This window comes from Salvelinus namaycush, chromosome 8 (genome assembly GCF_016432855.1).
Source record: "Salvelinus namaycush isolate Seneca chromosome 8, SaNama_1.0, whole genome shotgun sequence".
NCBI classification, from domain to species: domain Eukaryota; kingdom Metazoa; phylum Chordata; class Actinopteri; order Salmoniformes; family Salmonidae; genus Salvelinus; species Salvelinus namaycush.
The window spans coordinates 24,980,000-25,003,237 of record NC_052314.1 but is presented as its reverse complement, the minus strand read 5'-3'; positions in this window follow the sequence as shown (position 1 = coordinate 25,003,237).

Here is a 23,238-nt window from a genome sequence, read left to right as displayed (position 1 = left end):
AGACTGATCGGCCCAAGGCAGGGGCTATAGTAATTAACTGAAAGTTGTTAGTCACATGCGATCTCCATTGGCCCAAGGGGGGGGGGCTGCGTCATTTGTGGGTGAAGACATCTTCATGTTTGCCTTGTTATAAATTAGCTTGGTGGGTGTGTCTGTCTGTGGCACCAGAGTAGATTAACATGAATGGATTAACACAATTCTGTACATTGTATTAGTGGTGGAAAAAGTACCCAATTGTCACACTTGAATAAAAGTAAAGATACCGTAATAGAAAATGACTCAAGTAAAAGTGAGTCACCCAGTAAAATCCTACTTGAGTAAAAGTCTAAAAGTATTTGGTTTTAAATATACTTAAGTATCAAAAGTAAATGTAATTGCTAAAATATACTTAAGTATCAAAAGTAAAATAATAAATCATTTCAAATTCCTTATATTAAGAAAACCAGACGGTACCATTTTGTTTTTTTATTTACAGATAGCCAGGGGCACACCCCAACACTCAGACATCATTTATGAATGAAGCATGTGTTTAGCAAGTCTGCCAGATCAGAGGCAGTAGGGATGACCAGGGATGTTCTCTTGATATGTGTGTAAATTAGACCATTTTCCTTTCCTGCTAAGCATTCAAAATGTAACGAGTACTTTTGGGTGTCAGGGAAAATGTATGGAATAAAAGTGAATAATATTCTTTAGGAATGTAGTGAAGTAAAAGTTGTAAAAAATATAAATAGTAAAGTAAAGTACTGATACCCCAAAAACTACTTCAGTAGTACTTTCAAGTATTTTTACTTAGGTACTTTACACCACAGTATTTTTATCACATGTTTGATTTGGCGTGAAAGGATCCCACTAATTAAAATCTGTGCACTTGCGTCATCGTTGTCCTCTGCCTGCTACACAAGCAGGTGTTGTCACCTGTCTTGCTGTGACATTGTTTGTGTACAGGGTGGGTCCAAGAAAAGGATTGGATAGTGGTTTAGATATTTCACAATCAAAGTTTCATGTTTGATTGTGAAATATTAGGTGCAGTTTGAGACTCACAAAGGAATGTATGGTTTAACCCTTTTTTACAAAAGAAACAAAAAAGAAACACACAGAGGATGTGTTTATTAGCTGTTTGATGCCTTAGTGACATCACACCTTTTTGTCACTCCTTTCCTGTTTGTTTCTAGTGCTTGCTATTAAAACTGATCACATTGCTGTAATGTTAGTAAAATGGAAAATGTTATCATCAATCCAAAAGAGATGAATTTTGTTGGGTAAATGGTATAGGCAGGTGGATTAATTGGCATAGAGGCATGAATGTCAGACCATAGTTGGAATGTAACAAGGAACATAATTGTGATAATTTACAGCAGGATATATTAATTATTAACAGTTTGATAGTATCCATGTCAAGTGATCACTTAGCTTGGTTTTGTTGTTTTGAAAAAGTTTGTTTGTTGTTTTGAAAGGGTATTGGAAAGTTCTTAGTAGCTAGCTAACTTTTTAGTTTGGATCCCGCAACACAGTTGGCATCAGTTTCTGGGACCGCTAGTCTCTGTCCAGTGATCCTGCCAACCGACAGGTCTGAGGAGCTATTTGGGGTTGCAGCTAGCCTAGCTGCTAGCTAGCTGCATACCAAGCTAGCAGGGTTTTCTTGAAGGCTTGAATGCAGCTGTGGCTGGGACCGCGGATTGTCCCGGGTTTGTGGCTGTCTAGATCCCTGCTGTTTGTTGTTTTTCAATCTTCCCTGTGACCTACCCTGTCTGGAACTGCGAAGAGTAACAGCGTAACCTACGTTGCTAGCTACCATGACAAAGACCAAAGCCGACGGGAGTACCGTTGAGGACAGTGGTGTCCTTATCACACGTGAAGGATCTTTTAAACGAACTATAAATAGTTCTACAAGTAGTTGCTACAACAACAAGAAAATAGCTTCAACTGTTTTGTCCAAATAGTGGGGGATTCAACTAATAAAAGAATGGAAGACCTGACCAAAGAGGTCCAGGACCTGGAGAACAGTTTGCAGTTCTCCCAGGGTCAGCTCGATGAGTAAGTCATTGAGAGAGGACATCAGTTATGTGTGTGAATCCATGATAACAGTGTCTGATAAATCAGACTTGAGGGACAAAGGCGGAACAACATGGTTGTGGACGGAATTGCAGAATCTCCAAATGAGACCTGAACGGAGTCTGAGGACAAAGTGAGGGAAATGATCTCTGAGAAATTGAAGATGGACCACAGGAAGATTCAGTTGGAGCGCGCCCATAGGACTGTAAAACCGTCCCAGGTGACAGGCCCAGGCCGATAGTGGTCAAGTTCCTGAGGTTTAAGGACAAAGTAGCTGTTCTGGAAAGAGCCAAGAACTTGAGAGGAACATATATCTTCCTCAACGAGGACTATCCTGAAGCTGTGCGCCAGAAGAGGAAAGAACTGATCCCAGCCATGAAAGCTGCCAGAGTGCGTGGGGACATTGATTACATCCGCTATGACAGGCTCACTGTTCACCCTCCCTCCCAGAAGCCTGGAGGGGATGAGAGAGCCAAGCCTATGGGTTTGTAGCTTCAACCCTGCAGCACGCACGCACGCACAGACGCACACACACACACGCACGCACGCACGCACGCACGCACGCACGCACGCACGCACGCACGCACGCACGCACACACACACACACACACACACACACACACACACACACACACATTGATTAATATACTGCAGAATATGTATTATTTTCTCTTGCTTTGTTTGCTCTTTTCCATATTATGTCTATCTCTGATAAGCTACCCAGGAAAGGGCTGTAAATAGCCCATATTAATATATGTAGCCTTAGAAATAAGGTTCATGAAATCAATAACTTGCTAACATCAGATAACATTCATATATTAGCCATTTCTGAAACTCACTTAGATAATTAATTTGATGATACAACAGTAGCAATACAAGGACATAATATATCCAAATTCAATTCCATCTCTCATCGAATCAGATGGCTTATTCATCACAAAACCATTTGATGTTGCCAATTATTTTTATGATTACTTCATTGGCAAGGTGGGCAAACTTCGGCAGGAAATGCTAACAACGAACAGTAAGCCATCGTATTCATGCATAAAAAAAACAAATATTGAAAGAAAAGCATTGCAAATTTGAATTCTGTGAAGTTGGTGAGGGAGAGGTGGAAACATTATTGTTATCGATCAATAATGACAAACCTCCTGGCATTGACAACTTAGATGGAAAGCTACTGAGGATGGTAGCTGACTCCAGCCACTCCTATTATTTCTTTAATCTGAGCCTAAAGGAAAGTCTTTGTCTTCAGGCCTGGAGGGAAGCCAAATTAATTCCGCTATTACCCAAGAGTGGTAAAGTGGCCTTTACTGGTTCTAACAGCAGACCTACAGTATAAGCTTGCTGCCAGCTCTTAGCAAACTGCTGGGAAAAAATATGTTTGACCAAATACAGTGCTATTTCTCTATAAACAAATTAACAATAGACTTTCAGCATGCTTATAGAGAAGGGTACGCAACATGTACTGCACAGACACAAATGACTGATGATTGGTTGAAAAAAATTGATAAAGAGTTGCAGTCTGTTTTGGAATGGGTGGCCAGTAATAAACTGGTCCTGAACATCTCTAAAACTAAGAGCATTGTATTTGGTACAAATCAAGAACTAGACCTCAGCTGAATCTGGTAATGAATGGTGTGGCTGATGAACAAGTTGAGGTGTTACCTTAGATTGTAAACTGTCATGGTCAAAACATATAGATTCAATGGTTATAAAGACGGGGAGAGGTCTGTCCTTAATAAAGACATGCTCTGTTTTCTTGACACCACACTCCAAAAAGCAAGTTCTGCAGGCTCAAGTCGTGTGGTCCAGTGCTGCAAGGAAAGACATAGTTAATAACTTCTTATGGCTGCAGGGGCAGTATTGAGTAGCTTGGATGAAAGGTGCCCAGAGTAAACGGCCTGCTCCTCAGTCCCAGTTACTAATATATGCATATTATTATTACTATTGGATAGAGAACACTCTGAAGTTTCCTATGAGTGTCATCTGATGAAGATCATCAAAGGTTAGTGATTCATTTTATCTCTATTTCTGCTTTTTGTGACTACTATCTTTCGCTGGAAAAATGGCTGTGCTTATTGTGGTTTGGTGTGACCTAACATAATCGTTTGTAGTGCTTTCGTAGAAAAGCATATTTGAAATCGGACACTTTGGTGGGATTAACAACAAGATTACCTTTAAAATGGTATAAGAAACATGTATGTCTGAGGAATTTTAATTATGAGATTTCTGTTATTTTGAATTTGGCGACCTGCACTTTCACTGGCTGTTGTCATATCATCCCGTTACCGGGATTGCAGCCATAAGAAGTTTTAAGCTGCAGCTGGACCAGAACAGAGCGGCACGTCTTGCTCTTCATTGTAATCAGAGGGCTGATATAAATACTATGCATGTGTCACGACTTCCGCCGATCCACCTTTCGGTTCCTCTCCTTGTTCGGGCGGCGTTCAGCGGTCAACGTCACCGGCTTTCTAGCCATCGCCGATCCACCTTTCATTTTTCCATTTGTCTTGTCTTGTTTTCCTACACACCTGGTTTCAATTCCCTCAGTATTAGACGTGTATATAACCTTCTGTTCCCCCCCATGTCTGTGTGTGGAATTGTTTGTTGTTTCGTGTATATGCACGCTAGACTGGTTTGCACTGGGTTATGTCAACCCATATTGTATTTAGTGTTCTTAGTGCTGTGTGTTTTGTTCGCCGAAATAAAAGGCTCCTTTGGCTACCCAACTTCTGCTCTCCTGCGCCTGACTCCCTTATAGCCAGTTACGCATACCTAACAGCATGCTCTTGGATAAGAGTTGAGGAGAGACTGGCTGCATCACTTATTTTTATAAGAAACATTAATGTGTTGAAAATCCCAAATTGTTTGCATGGTCAACTTACACACAGCTCTGACACACACTTACCCCAACTGACATACCACCAGGGGTCTTTTCACAGTCCCCAAATCCAGAACAAATTCAAGAAAATGTACATTATTAAACAGAGCCATTATTGCTCAAATTATCTCATATTGCTCAAATAAACAGCAAACCTGGTTTCAAAAAACAGATAAATCAACACCTCATGGCAAACGCCACAACGGGTGCCTTTCATTTTTTTTAATGTAGTTCTTTCCTTGAGCTGTTCTTATCAATGTTCTGTATTATGTCATGTTTAATGTTTTGTGTGGACCCCAGGAAGAGTAGCTGTTGCTTTTGCAACAGCTAATGGGGATCCTAAAAAAACGGAGTAGGCAAAGGCAGGTTGGGGACAGACGAGAGTTCATAAACCAGGTCAGAGTCCAAACAATACCAGACGATAGGCAGTCTCAAGGTCAGGCCAGGCAGGGGTCAGAAACCAGATCCGAGTCCAAAACAGTACAAGGGGATAGGCAGACTGGTAGTCAGAACAAGCAGAGTGGTCAGGCAGGTGGGTACGGAGTCAGGACAGGCAAGGGTCGAAACCAGGAAGACTAGAAACAGAGACTGGGAAAAATAGGAGCAAGGAAAAACGCTGGTTGACTTGGCAAACAAGACGAACTGGCACAGAGAGACAGGAAACACAGGGATATATACACTGGGTATAATAAGAGACGCCTGGAGGGGGTGGAGACAATCAAGGACATGTGAACCAGATCAGGGTGTGACAGTACCCCCCCTCTCTAGGGGCGCCACCTGGCGTCCTACCTGGACTCGGCAGTGGAAGTTGGCGATGAGGGCTGGATCCAGGATGTCTCTAGCGGGAACCCAGCACCTCTCCTTTGGGCTGTAACCCTCCGAGTCAACCAGGTACTGGAAACCCCTGCCCTGTGGTCGAACACCCAGGAGGCATTTCACAGTGTATGCTGAATGGCTATCAATGACACGGGTGGGTCTGGTGACAGAAGACAAAGGACTGTGAGACATGGGCTTAATCCTAGACCCATGTAAAGTAGGGTGAATACGGAAGGTACGAGGTAACAAGAGACAGACAGCAGTGGAACTAAGGACTCTAGAGATGGGAAAAGGACCAATGAAATGGGGGGACAGTTTGCAGGACTCTACCCGAAGGGGCAGGTCCCATGTGGACAGCCATATACCCTCTGCCCAATGTGGTACTACTCACTGCCACAGTCATACTCTGGACCTAGTTTTGTCCCATGGAATAAATGTTGTAGATCTTAATGTTTTTCCTCATAATCCTGGACTATCGGACCACCATTTTATTACGTTTGCAATCGCAACAAATAATCTGCTCAGACCCCAACCAAGGAGCATCAAAAGTCGTGCTATAAATTCTCAGACAACACAAAAATTCCTTGATGCCCTTTTTTCTCCTTCTGCCTACCCAAGGACGTCAGAGGACAAAAATCAGTTAACCACCTAACTGAGGAACTCAATTTAACCTTGCGCAATACCCTAGATGCAGTTGCACCCCTAAAAACGAAAAACATTTGTCATAAGAAACTAGCTCCCTGGTATACAGAAAATACCCGAGCTCTGAAGCAAGCTTCCAGAAAATTGGAACGGAAATGGCGCCACACCAAACTGGAAGTCTTCCGACTAGCTTGGAAAGACAGTACCATGCAGTATCGAAGAGCCCTCACTGCTGCTCGATCATCCTACTTTTCCAACTTAATTGAGGAAAATAAGAACAATCCAAAATTTATTTTTGATACTGTTGCAAAGCTAACTAAAAAGCAGCATTCCCCAAGAGAGGATGGCTTTCACTTCAGCAGTAATAAATTCATGAACTTCTTTGAGGAAAAGATCATGATCATTAGAAAGCAAATTACGGACTCCTCTTTAAATCTGCGTATTCCTCCAGGGCTTAGCTGTCCTGGATCTGCACAGCTCTGCCAGGGCCTGGGATCGGGAGAGACACTTAAGTGTTTTAGTACTATATCTCTTGACACAATGATGAAAATAATCATGGCCTCTAAACCTTCAAGCTGCATACTGGATCCTATTCCAACTAAACTACTGAAAGAGCTGCTTCATGTGCTTGGCCCTCCTATGTTGAACATAATAAACGGCTCTCTATCCACCGGATGTGTACCAAACTCACTAAAAGTGGCAGTAATAAAGCCTCTCTTGAAAAAGCCAAACCTTGACCCAGAAAATATAAAAAACTATCGGCCTATATCGAATCTTCCATTCCTCTCAAACATTTTAGAAAAAGCTGTTGCGCAGCAACTCACTGCCTTCCTGAAGACAAACAATGTATACGAAATGCTTCAGTCTGGTTTTAGACCCCATCATAGCACTGAGACTGCACTTGGGAAGGTGGTAAATTACCTTTTAATGGCGTCAGACCGAGGCTCTGCATCTGTCCTCGTGCTACTAGACCTTAGTGCTGCCTTTGACACCATCGATCACCACATTCTTTTGGAGAGACTGGAAACCCAAATTGGTCTACACGGACAAGTTCTGGCCTGGTTTAGATCTTATCTGTCGGAAAGATATCAGTTTGTCTCTGTGAATGGTTTGTCCTCTGACAAATCAACTGTACATTTCGGTGTTCCTCAAGGTTCCGTTTTAGGACCACTATTGTTTTCACTATATATGTTACCTCTTGGGGATGTCATTCGAAAACATAATGTTAACTTTCACTGCTATGCGGATGACACACAGCTGTACATTTCAATGAAACATGGTGAAGCCCCAAAATTGCCCTCGCTAGAAGCCTGTGTTTCAGACATAAGGAAGTGGATGGCTGAAAACTTTCTACTTTTAAACTCAGACAAAACAGAGATGCTTGTTCTAGATCCCAAGAAACAAAGAGATCTTCTGTTAAATCTGACAATTAATCTTGATGGTTGTAAAGTCGTCTCAAATAAAACTGTGAAGGACCTCGGCGTTACTCTGGACCCTGATCTCTCTTTTGACGAACATATCAAGACTGTTTCAAGGACAGCTTTTTTCCATCTACGTAACATTGCAAAAATCAGAAATTTTCTGTCCAAAAATGATGCAGAAAAATTAATCCATGCATTTGTTACTTCTAGGTTAGACTACTGCAATGCTCTACTTTCCGGCTACCCGGATAAAGCACTAAATAAACTTCAGTTAGTGCTAAATACGGCTGCTAGAATCCTGACTAGAACCAAGAAATTTGATCATATTACTCCAGTGCTAGCTTCCCTACACTGGCTTCCTGTTAAGGCAAGGGCTGATTTCAAGGTTTTACTGTTAACCTATAAAGCGTTACATGGGCTTGCTCCTACCTATCTTTCCGAGTTGGTCCTGCCGTACATACCTACACGTACGCTACGGTCACAAGACGCAGGCCTCCTAATTGTCCCTAGAATTTCTAAGCAAACAGCTGAAGGCAGGGCTTTTTCCTATAGATCTCCATTTTTATGGAATGGTCTGCCTACCCATGTGAGAGACGCAGACTCGGTCTCAACCTTTAAGTCTTTACTGAAGACTTATCTCTTCAGTAGGTCATATGATTGAGTGTAGTCTGGCCCAGGAGTGTGAAGGTGAACGGAAAGGCTCTGGAACAACGAACCGCCCTTGCTGTCTCTGCCTGGCCGGTTCCCCTCTCTCCACTGGGATTCTCTGCCTCTAACCCTATTACAGGGGCTGAGTCACTGGCTTACTGGTGCTCTTTCATGCCGTCCCTAGGAGGGGTGCGTCACTTGAGTGGGTTGAGTTACTGACGTGATCTTCCTGTCTGGGTTGGCGCCCCCCCTTGGTTTGTGCTGTGGTGGAGATCTTTGTGGGCTATACTCGGCCTTGTCTCAGGATGGTAAGTTGGTGGTTGAGATATCCCTCTAGTGGTGCGGGGGCTGTGCTTTGGCAAAGTGGGTGGGGTTATATCCTTCCTGTTTGGCCCTGTCTGGGGGTATCATCGGATGGGGCCACAGTGTCTCCTGACCCCTCCTGTCTCAGCCTCCAGTATTTATGCTGCAGTAGTTTATGTGTCGGGGGGCTAGGGTCAGTTGGTTATATCTGGAGTACTTCTCCTGTCTTATCCAGTGTCCTGTGTGAATTTAAGTATGCTCTCTCTAATTCTCTCCTTCTCTCTTTCTTTCTCTCTCTCGGAGGACCTGAGCCCTAGGACCATACGTCAGGACTACCGGGCATGATGACTCCTTGCTGTCCCCAGTCCACCTGGCCTTGCTGCTGTTCCAGTTTCAACTGTTCTGCCTGCGGTTATGGAACCCCTACCTGTCCCAGACCTGCTGTTTTCAACTCTTAATGATCGGCTATGAAAAGCCAACTGACATTTATTCCTGATTATTATTTGACCATGCTTGTCATTTATGAACATTTTGAACATCTTGGCCATGTTCTGTTATAATCTCCACCCGGCACAGCCAGAAGAGGACTGGCCACCCCTCATAGCCTGGTTCCTCTCTAGGTTTCTTCCTAGGTTTTGGCCTTTCTAGGGAGTTTTTCCTAGCCACCGTGCTTCTACACCTGCATTGCTTGCTGTTTGGGGTTTTAGGCTGGGTTTCTGTACAGCACTTCGAGATATTAGCTAATGTACGAAGGGCTATATAAAATAAACTTGATTTGATTTTGATTTGGTAGCGGGGAGCTGGAGTCCGGCGGCGGTCCGCTTGTTGATGATACCTGGAGTTGGTCTTGAGAAGTGTTACCCGAGCTCTTCTCCAGGTATGTCGACAGAGGCAGACAAACATCTGGGCAGAGGGTTCGTTGACTTCTGGTTCTTGTTCTTATAAGAGTGGAGGCTGGTACCCCATGGAGCACTCAAAGGGGGAGAGTCCCGTGGCTGAACAGGGAAGGTTGTTCCAGGCATACTCCACCCAGACCAGTTGTCGGCTCCAGGTAGTGGGGTTGGCTGAGATCAGACATCTTAGGGTTGTCTCTAGGTCCTGGTTAGCTCGCTCCGACTGGCCGTTAGATTGGGGATGGAATCTGGAGGATAGGCTGGCCGACACCCCAATAAGGGTGCAGAACGCCTTCCAGACCTGAGGACCCCGGTTGGAAACCATATCCACTGGGAGTCCATGGATCTGGAAGACATGCTGCATCATGAGCTGGGCCGTTTCCTTGGCAGAGGGAAGTTTGGGGAGAGGGATGAAATGAGCGGCCTTTGAGAACCAATCCGTCAGAATGACGGTGTTGCCATCAGATGGGGGCAGCCCAGTGACAAAGTCCAGAAAGATATGGGACCAGGGACGATGAGGGACCGGTAGTGGCTGTGGAAGGTTAGAAGGAGCTTGCCGTGGAGTCTTATTCTGAGCACACACTGTGCACGCGGCGATGAAGGCAGAGACGTCAGGAACCATTGTGGGCCACCAGAAACAGTGGAGGAGGAATGCTAGGGTACGGCGGGAACCTGGATGACAGGTCAGCCTGGTGGAATGAGCCCATTCCAGGACCCAGGACCGGACTGAGTTAGGGACAAACAGCCGGTTAGCCGGGCCCCCTTCAGGTCCAGGCTGGGAATGTTGTGCCTTGCAAACCAGTCTCAATCCCCCAACCCACTGAGGCTGCAAGGCATGAGTTAGGGAGAATGGTTTTGGAGACCGAGGGTGTGGCAGAGGAACAGTAGAGGCAGGAGAGGGCGTCAGGCTTCACTTTTTTGGACCCTGGGTGGTAGGAAATGGTGAAGTTGAGTCTTGTAAACAAGAGAGCCCACCGGGCCAGGCTGGAGTTAAGGCGCTTGGCTGTACGGCGATATTCCACATTTTTATGGTCGGTCCAGACCAAGAATGGCTGTTCTGCTCCTTCCAGCCAGTGCCTCCCCTCTTCCAACACCATCTTGACCGCCAGGAGTTCTTGGTTGCCTACATCGTAGTTCCTCTCTGCAGGATTGAGATGATGGGACAGGAAGGCACATGGATGAAGGTTTTGGTCCTGGGCAGATCGCTTGGACAGGATGGCCCCCACTCCAACGTCAGAAGCATCAACCTCCACCACAAATTGACGGGATAGGTCCGGATGGACGAGGATGGGTGCTGTGGTGAACCGATGCTTCAGGTCCACAAAGGCTCTGTCGACAGCTGGAGACCATGTGAATGGTACTTTGGGAGAGGTGAGTGCAGAGAGGGGGGCCGCCAGGGTACTGTAGCCCTGAATGAAATTACGGTAGAAGTTAGCGAAACCCAGGAAGCGTTGTAACTGCACCCTGGATGTAGGTTGAGGCCAATCTACCACTGCTTTCACTTTTCCAGGATCCATTTGGACATTTCCCTCAGCGATGACATATCCCAGAAAGGAGATTGACGAGCGGTGGAACTCACACTTCTCGGCTTTCACGAACAATTGGTTCTCCAGGAGGCGCTGAAGGACCTGTCTGACATGAAGAACATGTTCTTGGACAGACCGGGAGAAAACCAGGATCTCGTCAAGGTAGACGAACACAAAACGGTTTAGCATGCCCCGGAGCACATCGTTTACCAGAGCCTGGTAAAGTCCAAACAGCATGACCTGGTACTCATAATGTCCACTGGCTGTGTTGAATGCTGTCTCCTTCGCGTATCCAAACCAGGTGGTAGGCATTCCGAAGGTCCAGCTTGAAAGAAATGGTGGCCCCCTGGAGAGGTTAAAAAGCCGAGGAGAGGAGTGGTAGGGGGATAACGATTCTTAATCGTAATGTCATTCAGACCCCGGTAGTCAATGCACGGACGCAGGGTCTTGTCCTTCTTCTCCACAAAGAAAAACCCTGCGCCGGCAGGAGATGCAGAACGACGGACGCCTCCAGTAGCCAGAGACTCCTCTATGTATTCCTCCATGGCCTTGGTCACCGGGCCTGGATAGAGAATACAGCCAACTACGAGGTGGTTTGGTGCCTGGGAGGAGATTAATGGCACAATCATAAGGATGGTGTGGGGGAAGAGAAGTAGCATGTGCCTTACTGAAAACTGCCAGGAGGTCATGGTATTCAGTGGGAATGGCAGTGACATCCAAAGCCTTGCTAACGCCCTGAGGAGGACGTCTCAGGGACAGCTGTGCTGCTTTAAGACAGTGGGAATGGCCAAAGGGGCTCCAACCCAGGATGGAGCTTGTGGTTCAGTCAATAACAGGGTTGTGTTTTTGGAGCCAGGAAAATCCCAAGACAACAGGAACATGGGGAGATGCAATGAGGAGGAACTGTATGGTCTCACTGTGGTTTCCTGAAACCCGTATATGAACGGGCACTGTACTATGGGCGACTCTTCAAATTGAGCGGCTGTCCAGTTCCCTTGCATCCATGGGGACAGAGAGGGGTTGAGTGGGAATACCAAGTTCAGAAACAATAGTAGCATCCATAAAACTTTCATCAGCCACAGAGTCAATGAGCACTCGGCGAGACTTAGATTGGTCTCCCCACAGCAAAAGCACAAAAAAGGAGTGAGGGTGATGGGATTTAGGGAAGTCCCAGTCTGGCTCACCAGAGTACTTGTACCCACCAGAGACAAGGCTTTCCTGACAGGGCAGGTAGCTATATAATGTCCTGCCCCTCCACAGTACAGACGACAGTTTTAACTCAGCCTACGTGAGCGTTCCCCAACCGATAACCTAGCTCTTCCGAGTTGCATAGGCTCAGGACTATCCAACTCACCCGTCGATGATGATTCTCGGGGAACCTCGGGTGTTTTCGTCTCTCCTCGGAAATACACCCATAGTTGGCTAACTAGCAAGCAAGGGATAAGAACGTTGCCAGCTAATATGGCAAAGGAACATTTAGAACAAATGACTGGGTGGTGTCCATAGATACAGAACAAAAAGACTGAGCGACTGGGTCGCATTTCTAGCAACCGAACCGATAGAATGAACGACCAGCCGGCTTGGGTAGCAACCCTAGATTTGTGTTGGGATTGTATCTTGTGGAAGGATTAAACAGTATGAATAAATTCATCAAAATAACTTAATTAATGAAAATATGTCAATCATTATTTGAATGTGTTGGTAACGTTAACCCATTGTATAAAAGTGATAATGCCCTCGAAGCCAGTGTTTGGAGGATATCTTCCAAAGACTTCCAGTCGTTGTGCTAGTTAGCAATTACTCCAGAAACTACCTTCAACTTCCTTCAAACTGCACGTAGAGAAATAAAAATGGTATCCATGAGTATGGCTGTTGTGGTGACCATATTACCTCCACTCGAGCCATTTTCATAACCCATCGCCTGTCTTTCAAGTGTCTGTAAATCATGTCAGAAGCAAGGAAATTCATTACTTTACAAACAACTATTATTTTGACCACTAAAACAAATACTTTTGGATTGAAATCTTCCTCTACTTCTCTGCTTGTCAAATGCGGAAATGTTTTTTATATTGGGTGTACCGTTCTCAACGGAGAGAAATTTAAGTAACCCCTCGCCTGCTCTTTGCTAAAAGCTCTCTGTGTCAATAATGAGATTCCAAAACAGAACCGTTGCTAGGAGAGAAAAGAGAGACTCCTCCTACACCATTTAAGTTAGAAATGCCGTTCCAACTTCCAAAATTCCTAAACGGTCTCAATCGAGTTGCTTGTATACAACTTTTTGATATCTGTTATACTTTTTCCGTTATTCACTTTCTTGTCCCATTTTTCTCCTCCATCTGCTTTCATGGGATTTCTCAAGATTCTAAGGCTCTCCATTGTGACATCATCACTCCCAACTGACATTCTCTGTAAGTGAAATCATGCAACTTTTGACACAAATCAGCTAATAATTCCACTTTGCAACCACTTAGACAAAATATTTCAGGTTTACCAGCTTCGTCTATTTCTCTGCTACTCAAATCTGGAGTTGATGATATTCGGATCAATATTTACTGCAGCTTAAGTAACCGCATCAACAACATTTTCTGTAACATTTTTGCAAACAACGTCCGTTTTGACCACTACTGCAACAAGTTAGACAAAAAAATCAGAGCATATGGGATATTCGTCTATTTCTCTGCTATTCATAGCTGTTCGCAGAATCAAAATATTCAATATGGAACTTACGGTACAACTGTTTTTGTAACTGCATTACCACGTGTTTTTCAAACTTTCCCAAACAGCTGCCGTTTTGACCACTAACACTATTACATACTACAACTTTACAACTTCTGACAACAACAACACAACTGCTTACCATATCTAGTGACAACAACCACACAATTACATACCACAACCACACAACTTTTGACAGCAACCACACAACTTCTGACCTCAACCGCACAACTTTTGACCTCAACCGCACAACTTTTGGCCTCAACAGCACAACTTCTGAACACAGCCACACAATTACATACCTCAACCACATAACTTCTGACCACAACAGCACAATTTCTGACCATATCCGCATAACTCCTGATATCAACCACTTAAAAACTTCTTGACGCTAGGGGTCAGATTTTTTAATTAAAAAAAAAATAACGTTCCCAAGGTAAACTGACTATTTCTCAGGTCCAGATCGTAGAATATGCATATAATTTACAGATTAGGATAGAAAACACTCCAAAGTTTCGAAAACTGTCAAAATATTGTCTGTGGGTATAACAAAACAGATTTCGCAGGCGAAAACCTGAGGAAATCTAACCCGGAAGTGTTTTTTTTTTCTTTCAATCTGTGTTTCATTTCCCGTCTTTCTTCCATTTAAAGGGGTATCAACCAGATTCCTTTTCCAATGGCTTCCTCAGGCTGTGACCAGGCTTTAGACATAGTTTCAGGCTTTTATTTTGAAAAATGAGCGAGATTTTTCAAAACTAGTCAGGTGTCCTTTGATTAGTTCCTGCGCACGAGAGGGGTAGCTCTCCATTTTCTTTCTCTCTTTTAAAGAATAGGTTACGGTCCGGTTGAAATATTATCGATTATGTATGTTAAAAACAACCTGAGGATTGATTATAAAAAACATTTGACATGTTTCTACGAACATTACGGATACTTTTTGGAATTTTTGTCGAACGGAACGAGGCTGTAGTTTTCTGAACATAACGCGCAACCCAAATGGCGTTTTTTTGTTATAAAAGTAATATTTATCGAACAAAAATAACATTTATTGTGTAACTGGGAGTCTCGTGAGTGCAAACATCCGAAGATAATCAAAGGTAAGCGATTAATTTTATTGTTTTTCTGACTTTCGTGACCATGCTAATTTGGGGCTAGCTGTTCTAGCATTGATTGATACACTCACAAAAGCTTGGATTGCTTTCGCTGTAAAGCATATTTTCAAAATCTGACACGATAGGTGGATTAACAACAAGCTAAACTGTGTTTTGGTATATTTCACTTGTGATTGCATGATTATAAATATTTTTAGTAATATTTTGCGCCCTGCAATTCAGCGGTTGTTTAGGAAAATGATTCCGCTAAAGGGATCCGTAGCGCAGAGAGGTTAACTTCTGACCGCAACCACCCAACTGCTTACCACATCTAGTGACCACAACCACAGAACTTCTGATATCAATTGTACAACTTCTGACCATATCTAGTGACCACAACCACACAATTACATACCACAACCACACAACTTCTGACCACAAAACTTCTGACCACACATCTAACTACTTACAATAACCACACAACATTTTACCACAACCACACAACTACTGAGCCACATAACTACTGAACCACATAACTACTGTCCACAACTTCTGACCTCAACCACACAACTTCTGACCTCAACCACACCACTTCTTTCACTACATCTAGTGACCACAATCACACAATGACATACCTCAACCACATATCTTCTGACCGCAATCAAACAAATTCTGACCAGATCTAGTGTCTACATCCACACAACTCCTGACCTCAACCACACAATTACAAACCACAACAATACAACTTCTGACCACACAAACTCTGATCACACATTTAACTACTAACCATACCCAAACAACTTTTGACCACAACTACTGAACCACATAACTACTGACCACTACTACCGACCACAACTTCTGACCAAATCTACTGACTTTCAATGGGAAATTAAAATGGCATTTTTACACGTCTTTCACTACCACAAACAAACGTTTAAAGAGCTTTAGCTAGCCCCACCAACTTTACTTGTAAAGTTACCGTCTATTTTTTTTTTAGGTATTTTATTTTAAACTGCATTGTTGGTTAAGGGCTTGTAAGTAAGCATTTCACTGTAAGGTGAAATACAATTTGATTTGATCAGGTGATAATGCTTATTGCTAAATAGCACACCTGCCTGATAATATGGACCATTTTATTTTTATTCATTTTGGAGTAGAATTTCCATCACCAGAACTGACCTTCTCACAGTCATACTCCCCCCCAAAATTGCAGGTTCCTCCGCAAATTCAATTTGATTTATTGCGGGTGTAGCGAAATGCTTGTGCTTCTAGTTCTGACAGTGCAGCAATATCTAACAAGTAATTTCTAACAATTTCAAAACATGTACCCAATACACACAAATCTAAGTATGGAATTGGAATTAAGAATATATATGGACGAGCAATGTCAGAGGCATAGACTAAGATACAGTAGAATAGTATAGAATACAGTATATACTGTATATATGAGATGAGTAATGCAAGATATGTAAACATTATTAAAGTGACATTATTAAAGTGACTAGTGTTCCATTTATTAAAGTGGCCAATGATTTCAAGTCAGTGTATATAGGCAGCAGCCTCTCTGTGCTAATGATGGCTATTTAACTGTCTGATGGCCTTGAGATGTGGTTTTTCAGTCTCTCGTCCCAGCTTTGATGCACCTGTACTGACCTAGCCTTCTGGATGATAACGGAATGAACAGGCAGTCACTCGGGTGGTTGTTGTTCTTGATAATCTTTTTGGCCTTCCTGTGACATCGGGTGCTGTAGGAGTCCTGGAGGGCAGACTGCGGTTGTTGGCGGTGCAGTTGTTGTACCAGACGATGATACAGCCCGACAGGTTGCTCTCAATTGTGCATCTGTAAAAGTTTGTGGGGGTTTTAGGTGACAAGCCAAATTTCTTCAGCCTCCTTGAGGTTGAAGAGGCACTGTTGTGCCTTCTTCACCACACTGTCTGTGCGGATGGACCTTTTCAGCTTGTCAGTGATGTGTACGCCAAGGAACTTAAAACTTTCCACCTTCTCCACTGCTGTCCCATCGATGTGGATAGGGGGTTGCTCCCTCTGCTGTTTCCTGAAGTCCACAATCATCTCCTTAGGTTTTGTTGACGTTGAGTGAGAGGTTGTTTTCCTGACACAACACTCCGAGTGCCCTCACCTCCTCCCTTTAGGCTGTCTCGTTGTTGTTGGTAATCAAGCCGACTAATGTTGTCGTCTGCAGACTTGATGATTGAGTTGGAGGCGTGCTTGGCCACGCAGTCATGGGTGAACAGGGAGTACAGGAGGGGGCTGAGCACGCACCCTTGTGGGGCCCCAGTGTTGAGGATCAGCAAAGTGGAGGTGTTGTTTCTTACATTCACAACCTGGGGGCGGCCCGTCAGAAAGTCCAGGACCCAATTGCACAGGGTGGGGTTTAGACCCAGGGCCTCAAGTTTAATGATGAGCTTGGAGGGTACTATGGTGTTGAATGCTGAGCTATAGTCAATGAACAGCATTCTTACATAGGTATTCCTCGTGTCCAGATGGGATAGGGCAGTGTGATGGTGAATGCATTGTCTGTGGACCTATTGGGGCTGTAAGAAAATTGAAGTGGGTCTAGGGTGACAGGCAAGGTGGAGGTGATATGATCCTTGACTAGTCTCTCAAAGCACTTCATGATGACAGAAGTGAGTGCTACGGGGCGATAGTAATTTAGTCAGTTACCTTTGCATTCTTGGGTACAGGAACAGTAGTGGCCATCTTGAAGCAAGTGGGGACAGCAGACTGGGATAAGGAGAGATTGAATATGTCTGTAAACACACCAGCCAGCTGGTCTGTGCATGCTCTGAGGACGCGGCTAGGGATGCCGTCTGGGCCGGCAGCCTTGCGAGGGTTAACACGTTTAAATGTCTTACCTACGTCGGCCATGGAGAAGGAGAGCCCACAGTCCTTGGTAGCGGGTTGCGTCGGTGGCACTGTGTTATCCTCAAAGCGGGCAAAGAAGGTGTTTAGCTTGTCCGGAAGCAAGACGTCAGTGTCCATGACGTGGCTGGCTATCCTTTTGTAGTCCGTGATTGTCTGTAGACCCTGTCACATACGTCTCCTGTCTGAGCCGTTGAATTGCGACTCCACTTTGCCGCTATACTGACATTTTGCCTGTTTGATTGCCTTGCAGAGGGAATGACTACTCTGTTTGTATTCTGCCATATTCCCAGTCACCTTGCCATGGTTAAATGTGATGGTTCTCGCTTTCAGTTTTGCGCGAATGCTGCCATCTATCCACGGCTTCTGGTTAGGGTAGGTTTTAATAACCAATCAGCATTCAGGATTAGTCCCACCCATTGTATAATACAAAAACAAAGACTCCAATTAAAACAACTAACACTGTTTTATTCTCCTTGGACATCACTGCACGCACGATAAAACAGAAGAGTATGTATTACGATATTTTTTAAATTACGTTGCTGGATGTTTATCTCCTCCTTTTCAAAAACAAGAACAAATGTGCCTGGGGCGACCAGTGGCACTGGTTCACCTTTTGGGGATCTCAGCTTTAAGGTCTGAAAGGCATTTTCTCATTGGGCAAGTCAGGAGTATTTTTGGGTTGGCCAAAGATGATGATAACATGCCCAAAAATGTAAAGTCTTTTTTTTCACCTAAACATAGGGGAGGAACAAGAAGGACCAGACTACTGGAATTCTTTGCATTTTGTTTGTTATCAGTAAAAAAATCCCCTGCCCTATGGGGCAACCAAAGAGCAGGCTCAACTTCCGTAACTGCTTAGGTCACTTGCCCAGGGCAATATGGCAACCCTTACCAATCCCTCATTATGTGCGTGTGTGTAACCACTCCCATATGTGTGTATGAACCAGTCCATGTTCTCTCCATATGTCTGGGAAGCTGACATTTTAGCTGACATTATTGTACGTTTTTGTGTGTAAGTGAACAATTTGTGTAAATATACGTATACTGACACAATCCACAGCAGTTAAAGTTAAGTGGAAAAAGAAAGTGGTGGCATTATTCTATGTAGGTTTGAATTCTGCCAACATGCTGTATTCGTTCTGGCTCATTAAGAAATTCTTGCAATGACATGTTTCCATTTCCTGACCCATGGTACCGTAAGCCTGGTTCCTAAGAACCATTCTACTAAATCTACGTATTCATGATAAATAGCCTACTTCTTACCCTCACTGTTGACAAAGAAATTAATTTCACTGACATTCATACAAAATAACGGTGAAATGAATGTTATGAGAATGTGAAGCATCTAGTTATAAGATATTGCACTGTCCTGTGATAGGGGCTATGTTTCTGTTTAAAGAGACCCATGTGGATTTGATTTTACATCACACATGTGAGTCTCAGATATGTTGAACTTTACATTTGTCACCATGAATTCTCTCAGAATGTTTAATACAGCAAATGTGGATACCGTATGACAGGCGGTGTGTTTACATATCTTTAGACTGCACTGTAGTTACAGATCATGTCCTAATGACTGCTCTGTGTTTGGAGAGGTTTGTTTGAACTTACTCAGAGGCAACTTTCACCTTTGCAGACACAAGATTTATGGGAAATGGCACTCTAAGGGGCTCACATGAGAGTGAGAGTGACATCACAAGTAGATGTCTCATATTTGTGCTTAGGTTTGTGTGTGTGTGTGTGTGTGTGTGTGTGTGTGTGTGTGTGTGTGTGTGTGTGTGTGTGTGTGTGTGTGTGTGTGTGTGTGTGTGTGTGTGTGTGTGTGTGTGTGTGTGTGTGTGTGTGTGTGTGTGTGTGTGTGTGTGTGTGTACTGTAGGTTTAGAATCCTTTTTCTTGACTTGTTTAGACAGCACAGTGGTAGAGTTTCTGCATGGAAGCCTGACTGGTTCAACTACTGCATTCATGTGAGCAGTCTCATGACGGATCCCCTGTGTGTAAAGATTACATGACTTTTCCTCCCCTCATGAGGTGGGGAGGAGGGTGTGACTACTGCCTCACAATCTTGAGTTTAAAAGGTCTCTCAAAGACGATATACTAACAGTACTTCACAGCGTGAACACAGTGTGAAGACCGCATAATCTGTGAAGAAGAGAAGACGCGCACCGCATACCAGGGCAATATTATTTTGAACCTGCTTACCTGACTGTTTAGTCAGACAAGGGCTGCCAGGTGATTCAACAAACACTTTTACCCATCGGAGAACTCAACACATAGATTACAAAGTAAGTGAATATCTATAAATGCCTATAATTGACATCTTGATTCATTCATTGATGTAATTTAATTATCATTAGGGTTGAATATTTTACAGTTGATTTACAAATGTTCCATCCCGAGAATAAATCACTTTTCTCCAGGCTAACCCTGGAAGTGTCATTCAAAAGCATATAAAGCATATAAATAGGCCTATGTTTGGATTTGATTAAAGCTTTGATCAAATGTTCAAGCCTGATGCTACCTGAGCCTGATGAGCCATACATTAAATACATTTTATGAGCCCTACATTAAAGGCATTTAATGAGCCCAAGCCCAAATGATTGTGCCGTTATCTTCTACTTGCACACAATCCCGGATCCGGGAGCACCCCCATCAGTAAAAAAGCTGACTAGCATAGCCTAGCATAGCGTCACAAGTAAATACTAGCATCTAAATATCATTAAATCACAAGTCCAAGACACCAGATGAAAGATACACATCTTGTGAATCCAGCCATCATTTCTGATTTTTAAAATGTTTTACAGGGAAGACACAATATGTAAATCTATTAGCTAACCACGATAGCAAAAGACACAACTTTTTTTTCCCACCATTTTTTTCCTGCATAGGTAGCTATCACAATTTCGACCAAATAAAGATATAAATAGCCACTAACCAAGAAACAACTTCATCAGATGACAGTCTGATAACATATTTATTGTATAGCATATGTTTTGTTAGAAAAATGTGCATATTTCAGGTATAAATCATAGTTTACCATTGCAGCCACCATCACAACTCTCACCAAAGCAACTAGAATAACTACAGAGACCAACGTGAATTACCTAAATACTCATCATAAAACATTTATGAAAAATACACAGCGTACAGCAAATGAAAGACAAAGATCTTGTGAATCCAGCCAATATTTCAGATTTTTTAAGTGTTTTACAGCGAAAACACAATATAGCATTATATTAGCTTACTACAATAGCCAACCACACAACAGCATTGATTCAAGCCAACAATAGCGATAACGAATAAACCAGCAAAAGATATTAATTTTTTCACTAACCTTCTCGAACTTCTTCAGATGACAGTCCTATAACATCACATTACACAATACATATAGAGTTAGTTCGAAAATGTGCATATTTAGCGGCACAAATCGTGGTTATACAATGAGAATAGTAGCCAAGCTGCCAACAATATGTCGGGAGAAATCTTGGGAGAGGCACCTAATCTAATCAGTAACTAATCATAGACTTGACTAAAAAATACAGGTTGGACAGCAAATGAAAGATACATTAGTTCTTAATGCAATCGCTGTGTTAGATTTTTTAAATTAACGTTACTACGACATACAGCGTGCGTTAAAGCGAGACCGCACCGAAATTAATGGCGGAATATGAGTTTTACATTTTTCAACAGAACAACGAATTAACATCATAAATAGTTCTTACTTTTTGATGAGCTCCCATCAGAATCTTGGGTAAGTTGTCCTTTGTCCAAAAGAATCGTTGCTCGGTTGTAGATTGTCGCCTTCAACTTTGGAATTAGCAGTAAACATTAGCCATGTGGCCCAGACGTGCCCAACTCACCAGAACGCAGCACAAATAAATACCCGAAAATCGCAATATACTGATATAAACTGATATAACTCGGTTTAAAATAACAACATTATGATGTCTTTAACACCTATATCGAATAAAATCAGAGCCGGATATATCTAAGGGCTATAACGGGAGCTTTCTAGAACGCCATCCTGAGGTCTGTCTTGCATCATGGCGAAAGAAGGAAAGAGAGGACCCCACGTTGCCAGCCCATTTATAAGGCCTCAGATCTGCCTAGCAACTCCATTCCAATTCTCACTATTTGCTGACATCCAGGGGAAGGCGTATGCAGTGCATCTCAACCAATAGAAGACATGCAAATTAATAAACTGACCTCAGAACAGCCAGCAGATTTCAGATTTCTCACTTCCTCATAGGAAAATTGCTCCAACTCGAGTTCTGTTTTACTCACAGATATAATTCAAACGGTTTTAGAAACTAGAGAGTGTTTTCTATCCAATAGTAATAATAATATGCATATTGTACGAGCAAGAATTGAGTACGAGGCAGTTTAATTTGGGAACAAAATTTTTACAAAGTGCAAACAGCACCCCCTATTGAGAAAAGGTTATCCAATATAGGCCTATGATATATAAGATACTGCACATTACACAAGACAGAAAAACATAAAAGCCCATAGATGTAGCTAGCTATAGGCTCTCTTGGGTAAACAAGTGAAACAAACTCCAGTATGCTAATCTTTTGTGAACTGTATTACTCCATTGTATTATACTGTATTATATGGACTGGAATTAGGCACCTCGTTCAAACCATGATAAAGCTGGGAGAGAACATTCGATTCTGGTGCAGTACATGCGGCCTACAAAATTACAAGTATAGACTAGCAAACAAGATTTTAATTTTGAAATATAATAAGATGCATACAGTGCCTTCGGAAAGCATTCAGACCCCTTGACCTTTTCCACATTTTGTTACGTTACAGCCTTATTCTAAAATGGATTAAATAAATAACAATTCCTCCGCAATCTACACACAATACCCCATAATGACAAAGTGGAAACAAGTTTTTAGAAATGTTTGCAATTAAAAAAAAAAAAAAAAACATGAATACAGTATATATATATATATATATCTTGAAAAGTATTATCTATTTTGTGAAATTGATGGAGAGAGAGAAAGACTGCGAGAGAGTGCTCGTGGGTGCACTGATTTTAAAGCAATGATATTTGAGTGATAGAATGTTTTTAAAATAATCTTTACAATTAAAAAATAAGGTGACCCCCAGAAGCCAGATGGAGATGTGTACCTTTAGACGTGAAAGTCATCCAGTAAAATCCTACTTGAGTAAAAGTCTAAAAGTATTTGGTTTTAAATATACTTAAGTATCAAAGTAAAAGTACAAAACATTTCAAATTCCTTATATTAAGCAAACCAAATGGCACAACTTTCTTGTTTTTTGTACATTTACTGATAGCACTCTCCAAAACTCAGACATACAGTAATTTACAAACAAAGCATTCGTGAGTCTGCCT